We start from the raw sequence: 19,496 nt of genomic DNA, 5'->3' as shown, positions 1-19,496 counted from the left end.
GGATTCGGCTGTGGTGATGTTGGGAGTAGGATTAAGGTTTTTCAAGAAAGATTGAGAGGCAAGGCTGGAAGTGAGAAATTCCTGGAAGGTTTGGAGAGGGTGATTTTGAGGAAGAGGAGGTGGGTCCCGCTGTGATGGAGGACAGAACTGTTGCAGGCAGGGTTCAATTTGGATAGTGTCTTGGGGAGTTGGATCATTAGGAGTGGGATCAGGATTGTTTTTCTTCGTGGCAAAGTGATATTTCCAGCAGAGACTACGAGTGTAGGACAGTAAATCCTTGACAAGGGCAGTTTGGTTGAACCTGGGAGTGGGGCTGAAGGTGAGGCCTTTGGATAGGACAGAGGTTTCGGATTGGGAGAGGGGTTTGGAGGAAAGGTTAACTACTGAATTGGGGTGTTGTGGTTCCAGATTGTGTTGACTGGAATTTTGAGGTGTTGGGGGGAGTGGAGCTGGAAGTGGGAGATTGAGTAGATGGGAGAGACTGGGTCTGTGTGCAATGAGAGGAGGTTGAGGTTTGTTGGAAAGGTTGTGGAGGGTGAGTGAGTTGCCTTTCCGGAGGTGGGAAACCAGGAGATTGGATAGTTTTTTGAGGTGGAGGGTGGCATGTTGTTCTAATTTGCGGTTGGCCTGTAGGAGGATGCTATGTACAGCCGGTGTGGATGTGGGAGAGGAAAGATTGAGGACTTTGATTTGGGATAGGAGTTGACGGGTGTGTTCATTGGCCGAGTCGATGTATAGGTGAAGGATTAGGCGGGTGAGGGCTATGGATTGTGCTGTTTGGAACTGGTGTAAGGACTGATGGAAAGAAGGATTGCAGCCAGAGATGGGAACTTTAAGTGTGAGGCCTTTGGGAGTAATGCCAAATGTCAGACAAGCCTGAGTAAATAAAATATGGGAGCGTAATCTGGCTAGGGTGAAGGCATGTTTGCGGAGGGAATGTAAATAAAATTTAATGGGGTCGTTGTAGGGATGTTGTGAGGTTGACATGGTATTGGTAGGTGGAAAGGGTAATATGAGGTTAAAGTGAAAGTAAAGAGAGATTTATATAGGGAGAGATAAAGGTGTGAAAAAAGTCGAAAGAGTGTTGGTTGAGATGAGCTATGTTGATCATGTGCTGAACTTAGGTTGGTGAACAACAATGGGTGCAAAGGTTGGGTAGTTATGTTATCTCCAGATCACGTTAAAGGGTGGGGAAATTCAAGAAAATTTCGAGAAATTCAAGAAAATTTCGACAAAAAAATTTTTTCGAAAAAAGTTTCGAAAAAATAATTTGCGAAAAAATAAAATTCGAAAAAAATTTTCGAATAAAATCTCGAAGAATATGTGTGTAAATGTATTCAAAGGACTGGTTATGTACTGGCAGGTTATGATAATGAGGCTAACAATTGTTTGATGAAGAAATAATAACGTGTAAACCTGTGGGAAGCTGCTAAAAAATGATCGGTTTCGTGGGAAAAACGGGAATGGAAATAAAACGAAAGTTGTTGGAAAAAAAAACTGAGATGGTTGTGTAATGGGTGAAAGGAACTGAAGCTGTGAAATAGTATTCACAAGTTTACACGAAATGTTTGTAAACTTGGAACAATGGATTTTAAAGCAGCGGTTATGTTGAAAGCGTTGAAAATTTTAGGTTATGGTTTGGAAGTAAATTACGTATTATTGAGTATAAATAGGCAGGATAAAATGTATGGTAGATTACGGAAAAATGGAAGATGAATACAAAGTGAAACTTCTTGTACAAACGAAAAGAGAAAGTCAGACGATAGAGAAGATTTCGAAATGCAACAGAGACAATAACAAACGTAATTGTTGGGTTCAAATTAATGACGATGTAAATAAAACAGAAAGAAACTTCCACATGGGAAAAATATATTAAAAACAAAGATTCCAAGACTTACCAAGCGGGAAAGCGCCGGCAGACAGGCACATGAACAAAACACACAAACACACACACAGAATTACAAGCTTTCGCAACTGGCAGTTGCTTCGTCAGGAAAGAGGGAAGGAGAGGGAAAAAATGAAAGGATGTGGGTTTTAAGGGAGAGGGTAAGGAGTCATTCCAATCCCGGGAGCGGAAAGACTTCCCTTAGGGGAAAAAAAGGACAGGTGTACACTCGCACACACACACACATATCCATCCGCACATACACAGACACAAGCAGACATATTTAAAGGCAAAGAGTTAAGGGCAGAGATGTCATTCGAGGCGGAAGTACAGAGGCAAAGAAGTTGTTGAAAGACAGGTGAGGTATGAGCGGCGGCAACTTGAAATTAGCGGAGGTTGAGGCCTGGCGGATATCGAGAAGAGAGGATATACTGAAGGGCGAGTTCCCATCTCCGGAGTTCGGATAGGTTGGTGTTGGTGGGAAGTATCCAGATAACTCGGACGGTGTAACACTGTGCCAAGATGTGCTGGCCGTGCATCAAGGCATGTTTAGCTACAGGGTGATCCTCATTACCAACAAACACTGTCTGTCTGTGTCCATTCATGCGAATGGACAGTTTGTTGCTGGTCATTCCCACATAGAAAGCATCACAGTGCAGGCAGGTCAGTTGGTAAATCACGTGGGTGCTTTCACATGTGGCTCTCCCTTTGATCGTGTACACCTTCCGGGTTACAGGACTGGAGTAGGTGGTGGTGGGAGGGTGCATAGGACAGGTTTTACACCGGGGGCGGTTGCAAGGGTAGGAGCCAGAGGGTAGGGGAGGTGGTTTGGGGATTTCATAGGGATGAACCAAGAGGTTACGAAGGTTAGGTGGACGGCGAAAAGACACTCTTGGTGGAGTGGGGAGGATTTCATGAAGGATGGATCTCATTTCGGGGCAGGATTTTAGGAAGTCGTATCCCTGCTGGAGAGCCACATTCAAGGTCTGATCCAGTCCCGGGAAGTATTCTGTTACAAGTGGGGCACTTTTGGGGTTCTTCTGTGAGAGGTTCTGGGTTTGAGGGGATGAGGAAGTGGCTCTGGTTATCTGCTTCTGTACCAGGTTGGGAGGGTAGTTGCGGGATGCGAAAGCTGTTTTCAGGTTGTTGGTGTAATGGTCGAGGGATTCAGGACTGGAGCAGATTCGTTTGCCACGAAGGCCTAGGCTGTAGGGAAGGGACCGTTTGATATGGAATGGGTGGCAGCTGTCATAATGGAGGTACTGTTGCTTGTTGGTGGGTTTGATGTGGACGGATGTGTGAAGCTGGCCATTGGACAGATGGAGGTCAACATCTAGGAAAGTGGCATGGGATTTGGAGTAGGACCAGGTGAATCTGATGGAACCAAAGGAGTTGAGGTTGGAGAGGAAATTCTGGAGTTGTTCTTCACTGTGAGTCCAGATCATGAAGATGTCATCAATAAATCTGTACCAAACTTTGGGTTGGCAGGCTTGGGTAACCAAAAAGGCTTCCTCTAAGCGACCCATAAATAGGTTGGCATACGAGGGGGCCATCCTGGTACCCATGGCTGTTCCCTTTAATTGTTGGTATGTCTGGCCTTCAAAAGTGAAGAAGTTGTGGGTCAGGATGAAGCTGGCTAAGGTGACGAGGAAAGAGGTTTTAGGTAGGGTGGCAGGTGATCGGCGTGAAAGGAAGTGCTCCATTGCAGCGAGGCCCTGGACGTGCGGGATATTTGTGTGTATGTGCGGATGGATATGTGTGTGTGTGTGCGAGTGTACACCTGTCCTTTTTTTCCCCTAAGGGAAGTCTTTCCGCTCCCGGGATTGGAATGACTCCTTACCCTCTCCCTTAAAACCCACATCCTTTCATTTTTTCCCTCTCCTTCCCTCTTTCCTGACGAAGCAACTGCCAGTTGCGAAAGCTTGTAATTCTGTGTGTGTGTTTGTGTGTTTTGTTCATGTGCCTGTCTGCCGGCGCTTTCCCGCTTGGTAAGTCTTGGAATCTTTGTTTTTAATATATTTTTCCCATGTGGAAGTTTCTTTCTGTTTTATATATATATATATATATATATATATATATATATATATATATATATATATATATATATATATATATATATATATATATATCTTTTATTAATCTAATCTCAAAACAGTTTGGACTGACATGTTTTACTCTCTCAACCTGTGCAGGTTCGTTTTGTTTGCTCCTCACCTTTTTTGCCAGGCAGTGTCTCCCATGAAACTTTGCCTTGGAGTGTGTCCATAGACACTTTTAGCATCTGCCTATTTCTCTCTCCCAAGAACAATGTGCTGGGCTTTATCTGTTAGGAAGTACTGGCTCCAACCGTAAACTGGCCTTTGAAATTGGATAAATTTATATTTGTACAGTAGGCATAGTACTGAATCAAATAGCTTCTGGAAGTCAAGGTCCACAGCATCATACTGGGTGCTGTTATTACTGCCTTCTGGATACCATTGGCAGAAATAGAATTACTTGTCAAATAATTTTTAATTTGTTAAAACAATTTCTGTTGTGAATTAGCACCTTTAATTCACTGGGAATGTGGATCATTATTCATCTTGCTCTTTTGTGTCCTGGAGTGTGGTCAAGTTATGAAGAGTGGTGGATTTTTTTTTTGTGCTAGTGTTATATTTGATGAACTGTTGTTATTTTCTAGTTGTAGCTGATTCTTGACAGTAAATTCCATGAGACAAGAAGTATTGTGAAACTACTGTAATTATGCTTTATTGCTTAGTTGGCCATGGTAGTAGGTTTGAGCATGTAGCCTATATCACATTATTCTTGCTGCATCTTTTTGAGCAAAGAATAACTTAACATGTAGAGCTGTCAAACAAAAATTAGGTATATTACTTCTTGGGTGATAAAAAGGTCAAGAGAATGGAAAAAAACTAAATTTGCACCATGGGTACTCTACTCTGTACAGTGCCCAGGACCTCCACTGATCTCACAAATGGAAATGGTCAAGAAAATCTACCATGCTATGCTGGAGAAATCCCAATACAATATTCATGCTGTTTTGAATAAAGATAGTAAAGTAAATCAATATTTAATATCATTGCTTTATTCCATTTATCTTTTGATGATTAGAGCAACATTGAAAAGATACAAATAGTAAATAATATACACTTATGAGCAATTGAGTTGGAGGTAGATGCAGTGTTGGGTAGAAAAAGCTCCTGTCACCACAGCAAATCAAGTAGTTCAGCATGTCCCACAACTGGGATGTTGTCAGACACTGTACTAGCCAGTTATGTGTCTGCTGAGTGTAGGTTCTGTGATACTGTCAAATTGGATTTCAGATGGATCGTGAGTGCTCCACACTTGAGACAGTCCATCTCCGTGCGTATATGCAGACACTGGACCTCTCACTTGTGACTGTGTCAAGGATGCACCATGAGTATTTCTATTTCAGGAAAACCACTTGCTCTGGAGTCAATTGCCTTGAGCAAGAACACATTATTAACAGGAATCACCATCAACTGTCATGAATTGTAGTTTTGGATAGAGGGGCCATTATGCAGCAACTCACTCTCCATTTTAATGTTTAACGTTCAACAATAGCAATAGGGAATCAGCTATATTAACCAGAACCACTTCCTTGTTATAGGGTGCAGGAGGTTCAGTCCAACAGTTGTACCTCTGCTTGCTCCCTGTCACAGATCGCAGAATTAGAAAGTCATAGGAACACCACCATTAAACTATAGAAACATGGGAAAAGTTTGCCTGGATTTATGAGCTATTGTACTCATTCATATATGCTGATGTGGGTGCAAATATGTTGCAAATGACGTGATGTGCTGTGTCTCATGTGCCAACAGGCAGGTGGTGGAGGTGTTCTCAATATGTGTCTTAATTAGGCCCGATTTTTGTTTGTAGCAAGACAGTGCACCATCCTATCATTTGTGAATGTTATAGGAATGGTTTGATGAACTACATAGATAGTACCTGCTAAGTAGCAGCAAAATCTGAGGTTCTTTGGTACAACAAAAGTGAAGAAACACTTGCCGAAAACAATATAGGATTTATGAGTAAGTGAATGAGCAGACTGTTTTTTGACTGAAAAGAGAGCCATCCCAAAAACTTCATCATAGAAGACACAGCATCACTTTAAGAGATGAAAAGCAATAGTGAAATACTAGTAGCAGATGACAAATTCCTGAAAGTCAGAAGGTGTAGACAGGTAATCAAAGGATGTACTGAAACCAAAAATATTGAGACAAATCATAAAACATGGAGAGAAGAAGTAAATCAGGAAGAACATTCCAAAGGGACAAAAAAGATAACATCAGCAGAAGAAAAATGAAATGGATGGACTTCATGAAAATAAATGTAGAGGGGTGAGTGTAAATGCAGGGGTATGGAGGGGAACTGCATAGAGGAGATGAAGAAAGGTCAGTAAGAACAGGCAATCAATATAAGGTGAGTCCAGATAAGTCACAAGAACCAAGCACACACTCTAAAGTACTTCCCACCCAGAAAAATGTTGAAGAGATACTCACATTACAAAGATCATTACGATATTAGCTACATGCCTCAGATATAAATTATGATGTCATATTAATGTGCATGGCTTGCTAATTGTGTTGGACTATTCAAGCTGACTTTCATGAGTCATAATTGTTAGGTAGTACTGAATAAGCACTGCTTTGCCTACAGTAGATGACAATGCTTGAAGATATAATGTCAGTTCTAATATCACTATGAAATGAAACGTCGAGTGTTCCATCAGTCTGGCACCCTTTACCATTTTGTATTAGGAGTTAACAATTTAACACTGTTTTAAATTTCATAAGAATGAACAGACCACTGACGCAATTTGATTAATTCAGCACCAGCTGAATGATATATATATATATATATATATATATATATATATATATATATATATATATATATATATATATTTAATGTACTTACATTTTAGTGAACCTTAGCTATGGTCACTGACAATGTCTGGTGAAATGCAATATTATAGACAAAGCCAGTTTGAATTTTAATGGTGCAAGAATTTTTTGTCATTACTACTTGGTCAACAAGGGAAAGAGAAAACGTGGTGCAAAGTTAATGATCACTGTACTTCATTCCTATCTCCTGTGTTCAATCACAAACATTTCCACTAGATCTCATGGAGTGAGGGCAGGTAACACAACTAATGGTGGTTCATCAGTTGCATGGAAATGTTAAGCTTTGCATACCCATTGGTACCATTCTAGAATAATTGGAATTCCACTGTTAAATGCAATGGAAAGAGCACATTGAATTCCCTACAAAGAGGAGGAGGAGACTTGTCTAATGATGTGATAGAAGGAGAAATGGGGTTTGTTGTAGAAGGCATAATGGATCTAATGTTAGATTTTTATGATATTTGGAAGACTTGCTGTCAAATGAGGTGGAGGGGATAGTAACATCCTATCAGAATTTCTAAAATCCGTGGTTGAAGTAGCAACTAAATGACTATTGACACTGATGTGTAGAATCTATGAGACTGGAATATACAATTAGACTTTCAGAATAATATCATCCACATAGTCCTGAAGATAAAAAGGAAAGATAAGTGTGAGAACTATTGCACAGTCAGTGCAACAGTTCATGTACCCAAGTTGCTGACAAGAATAATGCACAAAAGAATGAAAAAGAAAAGGAGGATCTATTACATGAAGGTCAGTTTGGCTTTAGGAAAGGTAAAGACACCAGGCAGGCAATAGATTTGTACTTTATAATGGAAGCAAGACTTAAGAAAAATCAAGGCACATTGGTATGGTTTGTTGATGTAGAAAAATGGTGTGAAAATGTAAAACAATTCAAGATAATTCAAAATTCTGGAAAAATAGATGTAAGTTATGGGGATGCAGTCTTCTGTCCATATAGTTCATTGTATACATCAATGAAGCAATGATGGAAATAAAAGATGGGCTCAGCAGTGGGATTAAATTCAGTGCTTAATGACATCAATGGTGAGATTTGCCGATGTCATTGGTATCCTCAGTGAAAGTGAGGAAGAATCGGAGAACCTGTTGAATGGCATTGACAACCTATTGAGCACACACTATGGTTTGAGAATACATCAAAGAAAGGGGGAAGTAGTGAGAAGGTGCAGAAATGAGATTGATGATATACTTAACATCAAAATAAGGGATCATAAATTGAAAGAATTGTGCTACCTTGTCAACAAAATAACATATGACAAATAAAACAAGAAGGATATAAAAATATTTAAGTGCAGGCAGAGACTAACTTTCTGTCTCACCTCTGTTACTATTTTACTCCATCTTAGCTCATATTTCTTATTTCTTTATCCTACTTTCAATCCTCCCACTTCTCCATGCACTCTCCCTTTCCTAATATTTCTCCAAGCAGCTCTCTAACCTGCACATTTCATTACACCACAATCCTTTATAGGCCCATCCTGTTCGGTTCTTCTCTCCATACCCATTCCATGTCATCACCACTCACAACAGCTGAGACTGCTACCTATTACCATTTGAGCAGTAACACTGGGAGAAAAAATTTGCTTTGTGTGTGTGTGCATGTGTGTGTGTGTCCAATCACATAGACAGGTGGAGGAAGCAAACATACTTAGAATATACTGAGACATTTTGAATGGAATGGAAATTTAATTACTTGTGTGTTTCAGGGTATCAAGTGACAGGAAAAGTAGCAACTGAATTGCATAAATGTACATGTGAAAGTTAGTATATTTATTTAAAATTATATTCTTTCCTAGAGCATTGCAAATGTAGCCAGTACTGACTAGATAAATTTGAAGTAGTTCATTATTTCTTTAAAAAGATGTATTTTTTTACCTTTGCAGGTTAATTCCAATGAGTTAATGCTGAAAATCTGCTAAAAGAACTGATGGTCTACAAGAATCATATCAACCAAGAAGTTATGAACTTTATTTTCAGACTTATATTCAACAGGTAATTTTTCTTTAAAATAACCTGACCAATATTCTGTACCTATGAAATGTTACTTTATACCTGCATATTTGTGTATTTCCTGCATCATTATCAGTATACTTTCAGTTCTTCATTATTGCTTTGTACTCATAAGCCTAATCATCAGGACTATCCTTCTGCTGTGAGTATGAACATGATTGTGTCACATGGAATGCAGGAAATCAGCTATGAAACATACGTAGGGCCACAAACATCTGATTCACGCAACTCGGTGTGCAGACACCTGCAAAAAGTTGTCCTTGAAAAAAATCAGTAAACATGGCTGGGAATGAGGACCAGCAAAATAGATGCACACTGTTAATACCTATTGAAAGAGAACAACATTATTAATATGATTTGATGCAATAAATTACAAACTACCATCAAAGTTGCTACAGTCCTGGAAATGGAAAAAAGAACACATTGACACCGGTATGTCAGATCCACCATACTTGCTCCGGACACTGCGAGAGGGCTGTACAAGCAATGATCACACGCACGGCACAGCGGACACACCAGGAACCGCGGTGTTGGCCGTCGAATGGCGCTAGCTGCGCAGCATTTGTGCACTGCCGCCATCAGTGTCAGCCAGTTTGCCGTGGCATACGGAGCTCCATCGCAGTCTTTAACACTGGTAGCATGCCGCGACAGCGTGGACGTGAACCGTATGTGCAGTTGACGGACTATGAGCGAGGGCGTATAGTGGGCATGCGGGAGGCCGGGTGGACGTACCGCCGAATTGCTCAACACGTGGGGCGTGAGGTCTCCACAGTACATCGATGTTGTCGCCAGTGGTCGGCGGAAGGTGCACGTGCCCGTCGACCTGGGACCGGACCGGACCGCAGCGACGCACGGATGCACGCCAAGACCGTAGGATCCTATGCAGTGCCGTAGGGGACCACACCCCCACTTCCCAGCAAATTAGGGACACTGTTGCTCCTGGGGTATCGGCGAGGACCATTCGCAACCGTCTCCATGAAGCTGGGCTACGGTCCCGCACACCGTTACGCCGTCTTCCGCTCATGCCCCAACATTGTGCAGCCCGCCTCCAGTGGTGTCGCGACAGGCGTGAATGGAGGGACGAATGGAGACGTGTCGTCTTCAGCAATGAGAGTCGCTTCTGCCTTGGTGCCAATGATGGTCGTATGCGTGTTTGGCACTGTGCAGGTGAGTGCCTCAATCACGACTGCATACGACTGAGGCACACAGGGCCAACACCCGGCATCATGGTGTGGGGAGCGATCTCCTACACTGGCCGTACACCTCTGGTGATCGTCGAGGGGACACTGAATAGTGCACGGTACATCCAAACCGTCATCGAACCCATCGTTCTACCATTCCTAGACCGGCAAGGGAACTTGCTGTTCCAACAGGACAATGCACGTCCGCATGTATCCCGTGCCACCCAACGTGCTCTAGAAGGTGTAAGTGAACTACCCTGGCCAGCAAGATCTCCGGATCTGCCCCCCATTGAGCATGTTTGGGACTGGATGAAGTGTCGTCTCACGCGGTCTGCACGTCCAGCACGAACGCTGGTCCAACTGAGGCGCCAGGTGGAAATGGCATGGCAAGCCGTTCCACAGGACTACATCCAGCATCTCTATGATCGTCTCCATGGGAGAATAGCAGCCTGCATTGCTGCGAAAGGTGAATATACACTGTACTAGTGCCGACATTGTGCATGCTCTGTTGTCTGTGTCTATGTGGCTGTGGTTCTGTCAGTGTGATTATGTGATGTATGTGACCCCAGGAATGTGTCAATAAAATTTCCCCTTCCTGGGACAATGAATTCATGGTGTTCTTATTTCAATTTCCAGGAGTGTATATTAGTTTACTCTGATAACTGGTTTCGAGCCTAAGCTCATTCTCAACTCATCCAATGACATATGCAATAATATATGTTATGCTAGCCACGTGATGGTTCATTCTAGTTAAAAACATATTGTGGGACAGTATAAGGCTGAACTTCCTTCAGTTTAGATGAATGAAATTCAACTCTGTATTGCTTTACAATATATGTTTAACTAATATGAACAGTCATGTGGCTGTTGTAATGTATGTTATTGCACAGTTATTGTATGGTTTGATAATGAGCTTAGGCTTAAAGCTCGTCATCAAGTAATAAAGAAAATTAATATTGGAACTTCAACAGTTCTCTGCAGTTTATTGGATAATTTGATTGACCATACAGCTCCTGATGTCATGCCTATGCTGGGAAGTAGTTGGCACTGTTGATGACAAGGTACTGGGAATCTGTAATTCATATGAGACAATGAGTTATCTAATTGATTAGATGCATGTCTTCCCCAGGTGAATAATTGATTGATAACTTGTCTGATCCAAACTATACTCAAGGAGAAAAAATAATTGTTTTACTTTCAAACACTTGAAAATTGCATCATTTCAGATTCTATCAGAGTGGATGGATTTTAGAAAAATGATCTCTTAAGTCATGGTTCATTACAACTTGAAACAAATAAGTTTGTACTTTGAGCTGCACATGGGTACAATAACATACAGGAGAAGTCAGTTTGTGATGAGAATGATAGGATAACGTGTTGCAAAGGCTATGATCCCATTGCCTTTCCTAGAGATGAACTAACATAAAATTCTCAAGTTTCCAATTGGTTAATTTCTTCAGACTGCTTCAGAATGGTATTTCATCCAGGTAAAGAATACCCATCAGAGATTTGTACCATTTCAGTGAATTTACATGACTGGAAACTAAGAACTTTTTGTTAATGCTACAAATTTATTGATAGGGTAAATTAAATTTTTCTGCAGTAACCATTGTTGTCTAAACCAGATGCTTATGTGCATACTGATGGGAATAAAAAGTGGCCTTGAAAGCTTCAATTTGTTTTCTTTTTTTAATGGCAAACCTGCTAACTAGATACTGCTTAAGTTAATACTGTAGATAGGAAAGTAATATAATAGTGGAGAGTCATAGGTTCTAACAATATTTAAGAAAAGTAATTAAATATATATTAACCATATATAGCACACAGAAGACTAATACCATAATGAAACAATCCAACTCTGTTATTTTAGTTATTTATCAACTATAGGATACAGACTTTATTATTGGATAGAGGTATAATAATTACCATGGTTGTTGAGGCCTTATCCCACATTGGCTGGAGATGATGAATACCCTGGAAGAAGAACTGCTTGCATCGAGCATGGAACCAACCTGTCACAACTTGCTGCTCTTCTTCATCTGACCCACAGTGTTGCCCTCAGAGGTGTTTTTTGAGTGGCCCAAAAACGTTTAAATCACAGGAACTCAAGGACTGTACACAGGGTGGTCTAGCACTTCCCACTTCAATTATGCCAAAATAATCTGTGTTTGTTTGGCAACATGAGGCAAGTATTGTGGTGCAATAAGATCATGCCCTGTGAGAGGTTACCCTGGCATTTATTCTTGATTGCTTGCTACAGCCAATGGAGAACATCACAGTATTTGTTGGCATTTACTGATTCTCCTTCGTGGAGGAACTCCAGTAGCAGAGGCCCCTGCTTGTCAAAGAACACAGTCACCATCACCATAATACCTGATGTTGTGCAATGGATTTTTTTTGGTTTAGTGACCTTGCATGATCTCACTGCATACCCTTGCATTTGGACTCCAGTTGAAACAGTGGCCATATGGATTCATCTCTGGCAATTGTTTTGAAAGAAATAATCACCCTCATTCTGATATCACATCAAATGGTTTAATGATATTCCCATTCTGTTGTGTTGTTGTTCCTCAGACAAGCATTTGGGGACCCATTGAACACAAATCTTCCAGTAACCAAGTCTATTGCACACATTGGCTTGTAGATGCTACGGATCACTGGTACATGAGCACTAATGGTGTCCAAGGTGATTCATCTGTCAGTCTGAATGCAACTGTCAATAGCAACAAGTGTCTTCTCAGGAGTAAGATATGTCACCTCTCCAGGTTGTGCATCATCTGTCAGTGTCTCTCTGCACCACAAAAATACGGACACCACTTATACACTGTTTTGTCTGGAAAACACTTTGCACAATAGAAACCCTGCATTCTCCTGTGTCTGGCCACTGGACAGGCTCCTTCTACACAAAGAAATTGTATCACGTCCCACTGTTTTTCCTTAGTAACATCTGTCACTGGCACCTCCATTGGTGTGTCACACGGAGCCATGTCTTATGGGGGGAGGGGGGGGGGGGGGGAAGGAGAGAGAAAGGAACAATGATAAGTATCCCATCTCTGTTAATGTGCTACACTATGCCCATGCACAATAAATGTAGCATTTATTATGGGCTACACATTGATGGATATAAACAGCATACAGGAATAACATCTCCCTCAACGTGTTATCAGGATACCTACAATTAAACCTTTTCATTCAACTGAACCTTATAGATGGCCTTATATTTTACACAGGAGACAACATTTATTTTTTATATTGACAGTTAAAATTATAATTCTGACTAGATACAGCTTATACAGGTAAAAACATATCCACACCATATAGAACAATTTATTTTAAAAGGATATATTTAAGAGTTTTATATTTTCATGGAGTCCTTATATGCTGCAATAATTTACTATACACTTTTCTCCTGGGGTTTTATATAGCGCATGCTCTGCTTGTAGTTCTGGTTTTTGTTTTGTATCATTTGTGTAGATGGATTAATTTTCAAGCAATGGAAAATCCAGATGCTATTTAATAATATTACAGAAAAACAATATTATGATCATAAGATGGTTTTATTTTTTGTACTAGCTGCTTTTCAATGTTGTAATTTTATTTATGAACAATATAACGTACAAAATTTATGAGCATAGAAGAGGAAATGCTTGTTCCACTTTAGGTTTTCCTGTGTCCACTACACAAACAATTCTGTGGCGTTCGTAGTTGATCGTCATTTACCACATATGACAACAGTAGGAGTCAAAGAGTCTTTGTCTATACAGTATGTAGGTGCTTGGTAATCATCTTTTCCTTATTTATGGTTAGACGGATGGCGGGAAACCACTCTGTGATATATATATATATATATATATATATATATATATATATATATATATATATATATATATATATATATTAAAAACAAAGATTCCAAGACTTACCAAGCGGGAAAGCGCCGGCAGACAGGCACATGAACAAAAAACACAAACACACACACAGAATTACGAGCTTTCGCAACTGGCAGTTGCTTCGTCAGGAAAGAGGGAAGGAGAGGGAAAAATGAAAGGATGTGGGTTTTAAGGGAGAGGGTAAGGAGTCATTCCAATCCCGGGAGCGGAAAGACTTCCCTTAGGGGAAAAAAAGGACAGGTGTACACTAGCACACACACACACATATCCATCCGCACATACACAGACACAAGCAGACATATTTAAAGGCAAAGAGTAAGGGCAGAGATGTCAGTCGAGGCGGAAGTACAGAGGCAAAGAAGTTGTTGAAAGACAGGTGAGGTATGAGTGGCGGCAACTTGAAATTAGCGGAGGTTGAGGCCTGGCGGATATCGAGAAGAGAGGATATACTGAAGGGCGAGTTCCCATCTCCGGAGTTCGGATAGGTTGGTGTTGGTGGGAAGTATCCAGCTGTAGCTGGTTACCAAGCCCCCACAGAACGTATCTCTGCCTACGTAGATCAACACCTTCAACCCATTACATGCAGTCTCCCATCCTTCATCAAAGACACCAACCACTTTCTCGAACGCCTGGGATCCGTACCCAGTCTGTTACCCCCGGAAACCATCCTTGTAACCATTGATGCCACTTCCCTATACACAAATATCCCGCATGTCCAGGGCCTCGCTGCAATGGAGCACTTCCTTTCACGCCGATCACCTGCCACCCTACCTAAAACCTCTTTCCTCGTCACCTTAGCCAGCTTCATCCTGACCCACAACTTCTTCACTTTTGAAGGCCAGACATACCAACAATTAAAGGGAACAGCCATGGGTACTAGGATGGCCCCCTCGTTTGCCAACCTATTTATGGGTCGCTTAGAGGAAGCCTTCTTGGTTACCCAAGCCTGCCAACCCAAAGTTTGGTACAGATTTATTGATGACATCTTCATGATCTGGACTCACAGTGAAGAACAACTCCAGAATTTCCTCTCCAACCTCAACTCCTTTGGTTCCATCAGGTTCACCTGGTCCTACTCCAAATCCCATGCCACTTTCCTAGACGTTGACCTCCATCTGTCCAATGGCCAGCTGCACACATCCGTCCACATCAAACCCACCAACAAGCAACAGTACCTCCATTATGACAGCTGCCACCCATTCCATATCAAACGGTCCCTTCCCTACAGCCTAGGCCTTCGTGGCAAACGAATCTGCTCCAGTCCTGAATCCCTCGACCATTACACCAACAACCTGAAAACAGCTTTCGCATCCCGCAACTACCCTCCCAAACTGGTACAGAAGCAGATAACCAGAGCCACTTCCTCATCCCCTCAAACCCAGAACCTCTCACAGAAGAACCCCAAAAGTGCCCCACTTGTAACAGAATACTTCCCGGGACTGTATCAGACCTTGAATGTGGCTCTCCAGCAGGGATACGACTTCCTAAAATCCTGCCCCGAAATGAGATCCATCCTTCATGAAATCCTCCCCACTCCACCAAGAGTGTCTTTCCACCGTCCACCTAACCTTCGTAACCTCTTTGTTCATCCCTATGAAATCCCCAAACCACCTCCCCTACCCTCTGGCTCCTACCCTTGCAACCGCCCCCGGTGTAAAACCTGTCCTATGCACCCTCCCACCACCACCTACTCCAGTCCTGTAACCCGGAAGGTGTACACGATCAAAGGGAGAGCCACATGTGAAAGCACCCACGTGATTTACCAACTGACCTGCCTGCACTGTGATGCTTTCTATGTGGGAATGACCAGCAACAAACTGTCCATTCGCATGAATGGACACAGGCAGACAGTGTTTGTTGGTAATGAAGATCACCCTGTGGCTAAACATGCCTTGATGCACGGCCAGCACATCTTGGCACAGTGTTACACCGTCCGAGTTATCTGGATACTTCCCACCAACACCAACCTATCCGAACTCCGGAGATGGGAACTCGCCCTTCAGTATATCCTCTCTTCTCGATATCCGCCAGGCCTCAACCTCCGCTAATTTCAAGTTGCCACCACTCATACCTCACCTGTCTTTCAACAACTTCTTTGCCTCTGTACTTCCGCCTCGACTGACATCTCTGCCCTTACTCTTTGCCTTTAAATATGTCTGCTTGTGTCTGTGTATGTGCGGATGGATATGTGTGTGTGTGTGTGTGTGTGTGTGCGTGCGAGTGTACACCTGTCCTTTTTTTCCCCCTAAGGGAAGTCTTTCCACTCCCGGGATTGGAATGACTCCTTACCCTCTCCCTTAAAACCCACATCCTTTCATTTTTCCCTCTCCTTCCTTCCTTCCTTCCTGACAAAGCAACTGCCAGTTGCGAAAGCTCGTAATTCTGTGTGTTTGATATATATATATATATATTCCAATCTCTGTCTTCCTCTACAGTTCCCTCTAGTACCATGGAAGTCATTCTCTCATCATTCTCTCATGTCTTAGCAGATGTACTATCATCCTGTCCCTTCTCCTTATCAGTGTTTTCCACATATTTCTTTCCTCTCCGATTCTGCGTAGAACCTCCTCATTTCTTACCTTATCAGTCCACCTAATTTTCCACATTCGTCTATAGCACCACATCTCAAATGCTTCGATTCTCTTCTGTTCCGGTTTTCCCACAGTCCATGTTTCACTACCATACAATGCTGTACTCCAGACGTACATCCTCAGAAATTTCTTCCTCAAATTAAGGCCGGTATTTGATATTAGTAGACTTCTCTTTGCCAGAAATGCCTTTTTTGCCATAGCGAGTCTGCTTTTGATGTCTTCCTTGCTCCGTCCATCATTGGTTATTTTACTGCCTAGGTAGCAGAATTCCTTAACTTCATTGACTTCATGACCATCAATCCTGATGTTAAGTTTCTTGCTGTTCTCATTTCTACTACTTCTCATTACCTTCGTCTTTCTCCAATTTACCCTCAAACCATACTGTGTACTCATTAGACTGTTCATTCCATTCAGCAGATCATTTAATTCTTCTTCACTTTCACTCAGGATAGCAATGTCATCAGCGAATCATATCATTGATATCCTTTCACCTTGTATTTTAATTCCACTCCTGAACCTTTCTTTTATTTCCATCATTGCTTCCTCGATGTACAGATTGAAGAAAGGCTACATCCTTGTCTTACACCCTTCTTAATATGAGCACTTCGTTCTTGATCGTCCACTCTTATTATTCCCTCTTGGTTGTTGTACATATTGTATATGACCCATCTCTCCCTATAGCTTACCCCTACTTTTTTCAGTATCTCGAACAGCTTGCACCATTTTATATTGTCGAACGCTTTTTCCAGGTCGACAAATCCTATGAACGTGTCTTGATTTTTCTTTATCCTTGCTTCCATTATTAACCGTAACGTCAGAATTGCCTCTCTTGTGCCTTTACTTTTCCTAAAGCCAAACTGATTGTCACCTAGCGCATTCTCAATTTTCTTTTCCATTCTTCTGTATATTATTCTTGTAAGCAGCTTCGATGCATGAGCTGTTAAGTTGATTGTGTGATAATTCTCGCACTTGTCAGCTCTTGCCATCTTCGGAATTGTGTGGATGATGCTTTTCCGAAAGTCAGATGGTATGTCGCCAGACTCATATATTCTACACACCAACCTGAATAGTCATTTTGTTGCCACTTCCCCTAATGATTTTAGAAATTCTGATGGAATGTTATCTATCCCTTCTGCCTTATTTTACCGTAAGTCCTCCAAAGCTCTTTTAAATTCCGATTCTAATACTGGATCCCCTATCTCTTCTAAATCGACTCCTGTTTCTTCTTCTATCACATCAGACAAATCTTCACCCTCCTTGAGGCTTGCAATGTTTTCTTTCCACCTATCTGCTCTCTCCTCTGTATTTAACAGTGGAATTCCCATTGCACTCTTAATGTTACCACCGTTGCTTTTAATGTCACCAAAGTTTGTTTTGACTTTCCTGTATGCTGAGTCTGTCCTTCCGACAATCATGTCTTTTTCGATGTCTTCACATTTTTCCTGCAGCCATTTTGTCATAGCTTCCCTGCATTCCTATTTATTTCATTCCTCAGCGACTTGTATTTCTGTATTCCTGATTTTCCCAGAACATGTTTGTATTTCTTCCTTTCATCAATCAACTGAAGTATTTCTTCTGTTACCCATGGTTTCTTTGCAGCTACCTTCTTTGTACCTATGTTTTCCTTCCCAACTTCTGTGATGGCCCTTTTTAGAGATGTCCATTCCTCTTCAACTGTACTGCCTACTGCGCTATTCCTTATTGCTGTATCTATAGAGTTAGAGAACTTCAAACATATCTCGTCATTCCTTAGAACTTCCGTATCCCACTTCTTTGCGTATTGATTCTTCCTGACTAATGTCTTGAACTTCAGCTTACTCTTCATCACTACTATATTGTGATCTGAGTCTATATCTGCTCCTGGGGATGCCTTACAATCCAGTATCTGATTTCGGAATTTCTGTCTTACCATGATGTAATCTAATTGAAATCTTCCCGTATCTCCTGGGCTTTTCCAAGTATACCTCCTCCTCTTGTGATTCTTGAACAGGCTATTCGCTATTACTAGCTGAAACTTGCTACAGAACTCAATTAGTCTTTCTCCTCTTTCATTCCTTGTCCCAAGCCCATATTCTCCTGTAACCTTTTCTTCTACTCCTTCCCCTACAACTGCATTCCAGTAGCCAATGACTATTAGATTTTCATCCCCCTTTACATACTGCATTACCCTTTCAATATCCTCATACACTTTCTCTATCTGTTCATCTTCAGCTTGCGACATCAGCATGTATACCTGAACTATTGTTGTCGTTGTTGGTCTGCTGTCGATTCTGATTAGAATAACCCGGTTACTGAACTTTTCACAGTAACACACCCTCTGCCCTACCTTCCTATTCATAACGAATCCTACACCTGTTATACCATTTTCTGCTGATGTTGATATTACCCGATACTCATCTGACCAGAAATCCTTGTCTTCTTTCCACTTCACTTCACTGGCCCCTACTATATCTAGATTGAGCCTTTACATTTCCCTTTTCAGATTTTCTAGTTTACCTACCACGTTCAAGCTTCTGACATTACACGCCCTGACTCGTAGAACGTTATCCTTTCATTGATTATTCAATCTTTTTCTCGTAGTAACCTCCCCCTTGGCAGTCCCCTCCCGGAGATCCGAATGGGGGACTATTCCGGAATATTTTGCCAATGGAGAGATCATCATGACACTTCTTCAACTACAGGCCACATGTCCTGTGGATACATGTTACGTGTCTTTAATGCAGTGGTTTCCATTGCCTTCTGCATCCTCTTGTCGTTGATAATTGCTGATTCTTCCGCCTTTAGGGGCAATTTCCCACCCCTAGGACAAGAGAGTGCCCTGAACCTCTATCCGCTCCTCCGCCCTCTTTGACAAGGCCGTTGGCAGAATGAGGCTGACTTCTTATGCCGGAAGTCTTCGGCCGCCAATGCTGATTATTTATAAAAATTTAGGCAGTGGCGGGGATTGAACCCGGGACCGAAAACGTTTTGATTATGAATCAAAGATG

General features: G+C 41.7%; 1 protein-coding gene across 3 annotated transcripts in view; it reads left to right on the top strand.

Annotated features, from left to right (window-relative positions):
• LOC126365988 (sodium/hydrogen exchanger 2-like) overlaps window positions 1-19,496 on the top strand; it is a 457,436-nt gene that overhangs the window by 269,891 nt on the left and 168,049 nt on the right. For all 3 annotated transcript variants that reach the window (XM_050008801.1, XM_050008803.1, XM_050008802.1), the window contains one exon: window positions 8,721-8,829. The gene's annotated coding sequence lies outside the window, so the exon portion shown is untranslated. The remainder of the gene's footprint in view (window positions 1-8,720; window positions 8,830-19,496) is intronic.

This window comes from Schistocerca gregaria, chromosome 4, assembly GCF_023897955.1.
Source record: "Schistocerca gregaria isolate iqSchGreg1 chromosome 4, iqSchGreg1.2, whole genome shotgun sequence".
NCBI lineage: Eukaryota > Metazoa > Arthropoda > Insecta > Orthoptera > Acrididae > Schistocerca > Schistocerca gregaria.
The sequence above is the reverse complement of the archived record's forward strand: the minus strand, read 5'-3'. Positions and strand labels throughout refer to the sequence as shown.